This window comes from Plecotus auritus, assembly GCF_963455305.1.
Source record: "Plecotus auritus genome assembly, chromosome: X".
Lineage (NCBI taxonomy): Eukaryota > Metazoa > Chordata > Mammalia > Chiroptera > Vespertilionidae > Plecotus > Plecotus auritus.
Genome location: NC_137784.1, coordinates 17,187,119 through 17,191,833, shown reverse-complemented (window position 1 = coordinate 17,191,833; position 4,715 = coordinate 17,187,119). Strand labels below are relative to the sequence as shown.

Sequence of the window (4,715 nt, the reverse complement as noted above, 5' to 3'; positions counted from 1 at the left end):
GGGAACTTGGCCTCAGCTCTGGGTGCATCCATCTTTGTGAGGGAGTGATAGTCAGTTAGCATATTCCCTCTTTATTAGATAGGAGGATGGTCTCTGTTATCTTTGGTATCTTCCAAATGACTATATATTATCTTTATCATTGGAAAGAAGAATATACTATCAAATAAAGATTTGCCCAATCATAATGAGCAACCCCCACACCAAGGACCCAGATTGTGATCTCTAAATACCATTTCCCACTAAAAGAAACAAGGACTTTTTGGAGAAATAGCAAGGTCAGGTGATATATAAGGGAAGCCTGCATCATCTTTTTATATCAGGAAGCGAGGAAACTATAATAATCCTGGCGTTGTGTCAAAAGAACTAGGGCACCAATTTGAAGGATCTTGTGGAGCAAAATGGTGGATCATGTACAGAGCCTGGTCCAGCTTGAGAATCTGTGCAAATAGCCGTATGAAACCACAGATACAACCACTCCACTCCAGGCAGAGAAAGGCTTGGCTTAATTCACCAACAGCCCTGATTTCCTGAACAAGTGTGAGCTACTCCTCAAAAGAGGGAGTTGATCATATTCCCAGCCTCACAAAGCTTGTATCATGCAGAAACAATCCTTCACCAGTAGAACAACAAATAGATTTTGGAACTATGTGCTCAATTACCTTCTGCCCCTAACTGCCCTCCCCTGCAAGCCCAGTCACCCCCAACTTCCCTCCTCTGCCGGCCTGGTCACCCCTAACTGCCCTCCCCTGCAGGCTTGATTGCCCCCAACTGCCTTCCCTTGCAGGCCTGGTCCTGCAATATATAGTAAAATTATATATATATATATATATATATATATATATATATATATATATATATATATATGATACACACACACACACACACACACACACACACACACACACACACAGTGGCCAGAAGAGGGAAGCAGCCCGGGTCCCAGGTGCCTGCCGGAGGCTGGAGGAGGGAAGCCCAGGTCCTGAGTGCCAGAGGGAAGCTAGTGCTGGAGCCGGAGGAAGGAAGGCCTACTCTTGCACAAATTATGCATTGGGCCTCTAGTCTATATATATAAAGGCCTAGGCGACTGTCCGACCGTTTGCCCAGTAGCTATGATGCGCAATGACCACCAGGGGCCGGACGCTCCGACCAGTAGAGGAGAAAGCCCGATTCCTTGCAGAATCGGCCATGGGTTAGGTTGCTGCTCAGGCACTGTCGGCCCCAAATCTGCTTCACCCGCACCCCGGACCCATCGTGGGATGTCAGAGGCCTGATGCATGAATCCCTTGGCCTGGCCTGTGCCCTCTCGCAATCCGGGACCCCCTCAGGGGATGTTGGAGAGCCGGTTTCAGCCTGATCCCCACAGGCCAGGCTGAGGGACCCCACTTGCTGGAGGGACCCCGCTCACTCTGCAGATGCCCTTCAGGCCGCAGTGCCACCCCAGGTGCAGCCGGTCAGGGAGGGACCGCCAGAGGTTGGCTCCAGGGCGTGTACGGCCCGTCTCGCCCAGTCCTGCCCTGCCGGCTACCTTCTAATTAATTTCCTTTAATTTGCATGAATCCGTGCACCAGGGCACTAGTTCAGTTATATGCCAGTATCAGAAAACTGGGCCGGTTTGCCTGTCAGAAGGACTATGTCTTCAGAAATGCAATCACAGACGTCACAAGGTTTTTACAGGATAATGTTGAATACTGCATCATTGGCGTCACAATTTTATCTCAGCTAACCGATGAAATTAATCAAGCAGACACCACCCATCATTTAACCAAGCACAGAAAAATAGCCTCTTCTGAGATTCATCGTTATTTGATATCTTCACACTTTCCTGCAATTTACTAAAAACAGGCTTCAGAAAAGAATCTAAACTTGAATGATGAAAGTCAGCATAGTTTGCTCATGCAACTGCTCAAACTCACGCATAACTGCCTACACTCTGATTTCATCCGTGCATCTACTGACGAGTCCTCAGATGACCTGTGCACAGTACATATTCCCACCAGCTGGAGGATCAGCATTCTGAGATTCTTCAACTCTGCAGCTGTTTTTTTAACTTGTATCATTCCATTCCTCCTTCATTTTCACCTCTGAGGTTATCCTGCTTAGTACAGATCATCTAAGTTTGAAGATCCCTGTTTAACAATGCAAAGAGGATGAAGTTTCTCTCTCATCTTGCTGATGGTGTTAAACGAATACTGGAAAATCCACAGAGTTTATCAGACCCGAACAATTACCATGAGTTTTGCAGAAGACTGGCCCAACTAAAAAAAAAAAAAAAAAAAGACTGGCCCAACTGAAAACTATCAACTAGGAGAATTAGTAAAGGTGGAAAACTATCCTGAGGTCATCTGAGTGATAGCTAACTTCACAGTGACCAGCCTACGGCACTGGGAATTTGCTCCAAATAGTGTACACTGTCTCTTGAGCCTATGGCAGTGGCTAGCAAGCCTCTGTGCCATATGTGAAAACCACAGAGCCCCACATGTTAGAAACTTATACTCCTGAAGTCACCAAAGGCTGTTTGGAATCTGTGCACATCATACTGAGAGATGCACTGGAAGAGCCTCTGGAAAATACAGGTCTGGTCCAGCGGCAGTTAAACCAACTGTCTACAATTGGGCATTGTGAATACAAGACACATGTGCTCCTCGTGCAGCTGTTTGACCAGCAGGCCCAGTCCTATCAGGAGCTGCTGCAGAGTGCCAGCGCAAGCCCAATGGGTACTGCAGTGCAGGAGGAAAGGCTGACGTTGCTGGTTTTCACTGGTGCAGTGATTGGTGGCCAGGTCTCTTTTGACACCACTGATGAGCAAGATGCTATGCATGGCGAGCTTGTCTATTGGGTGCTCCGGCTGATGAACCTAACAGATTCTCACTTGGCTCAGGCGGACAAGGAGAAGCTAGAACTGGCCATGCTGAGATTTTTGAACAGTTTCGTAAGATTTACATTGGAAACCAGATTTTAAAAAAAATCTCTAAGCTGTACTGCCGACTCTTGTAAGTTCTGGTTTGAACAATGAGACCCTGGTCCTAAGCAGCATCATAGAAAAAAATTCACCAACCTAAAGTACTGGGGCCATTGTGAACCAATCACCTCTAGGATGCTACAGCTTCTCAATTCCGTTGGATACAATACTGTCAGGAAACTAGTGAAGCTTGGTGAACAAGTACATTAGCAAGCACTTTTCCTTTTTGGGTATTAACAATCAGTCCAACCTGACAGACATGCAGTGTCAGACTACCTTCTACACAGCATTTGGGCACCTGCTCACGGTGGATTAAGGAGAGGATGAAGATCAGTATGAACAACTGATGCTGCCACTCACAGCAGCGTTTGAGGCTATGGCCCAGATGTTTAGCACAAATAGTTTCAATGAGCAAGAGGCAAAGCGAACTCTAGTTGGCCTGGTAAGAGACCTGAGAGGGGTAGCTTTCACCTTCACTGCCAAGACCAGCTTCATGATGCTGTTTCACTGGGTATACACACTCTATATGCCAATTCTCCAGTGGGCAATTGAGCTATGGTACCGTGATCCAGCTTGTACCATACCTGTGCTCAAGCTGATGGCTGAATTCGTTCATAATAAATCCCAGCAACTCCCATTTGATGTCTCTTTCTGCAGTGGCATCTTACTCTTCAGAGAAACTAGCAAGATGATAACAATGTATGGCAATCGCATGCTGACACTAGGAGAGGTCTCAAAAGATCAGGTCTATACACTGAAGCTCAAGGGCATCCCCATCTGCTTCTCCATGCTGAAGGCTACTCTCAGTCAGAACAATGTCACCTTTGGGATCTTCTATCTCTATGGAGACAATGCCCTAGACAACGCTCTCCAGACCTTCATCAAGCTGCTCCTCTCTATTCCCCAAGGTGTTCTCCTGGATTACCCTAAGCTCAGCCAGTCTTACTATTCACTACAGAAAGTCCCGACACAGGACCACAACTTTATTGCAAGCCTGGAACCTCATATCATCATGTATATTCTCTCTTCCATATCTGAAGGACTAACTATACTTGACACCATGGTATGCACAGACTGCTGCACCACATCATGACATACCTCTTCAAGCAGCTGTTGCATAGCAACAGGAAGACGACAATACCCCTGCACCAGGAGAGTGACTATATTCTGCATATCATGCAGCAGCATGCAGAGATGATCCAGCAGATGCTATCAACAGTGCTGAGCATCATCATCTTCAAAGACTGTAGGAACCAGTGGTTTATGTACCATCCCCTACTTGGCTTAATACTTAAATTTTTTTTACATATTTTATTAATTTTTTGCAGAGAGGAAGGGAGAGGGATAGAGTTAGAAACATTGATGAGAGAGTAACATCGATCAGCTGCCTCCTGCACACCTCCCGCTGGGGATGTGCCCGCAACCAAGGTACATGCTCTTGACTGGAACCGAACCTGGGACCTTTCAGTCCGCAGGCCAATGCTCTATCCACTGAGCCAAACCAGTTAGGGTGGCTTAATACTTCTTGATGAAAACTATGTTTCTGACCTAAGGAACAGCAGTGGAACAGCCAGCCTCCAGAGAAGTAGCAGGCTATGCGTCTGTGTTTCGAAAACCTGATGGAAGGCATAGAGCAAAATCTTCTAACGAAAAACAGAGACAGAATCACCCAGATCTGTCAGCTTCCCATCAAGAAGTCATCACTTTGATGAAGAATTCCACTTATGGTGTGAATAGCAATAATAGGATGAGCTGA

The 4,715-nt window shown here is 46.4% G+C and overlaps 1 pseudogene across 1 annotated transcript; it reads left to right on the top strand.

The window, feature by feature from the left end:
• Positions 1-395: 395 nt before the first annotated feature.
• Positions 396-4,715, top strand: LOC308239515 (exportin-7-like; annotated as a pseudogene). The gene is made up of 4 exons: positions 396-561; positions 1,131-1,149; positions 1,569-4,246; positions 4,478-4,715. The product of its transcript is annotated as an exportin-7-like (transcript).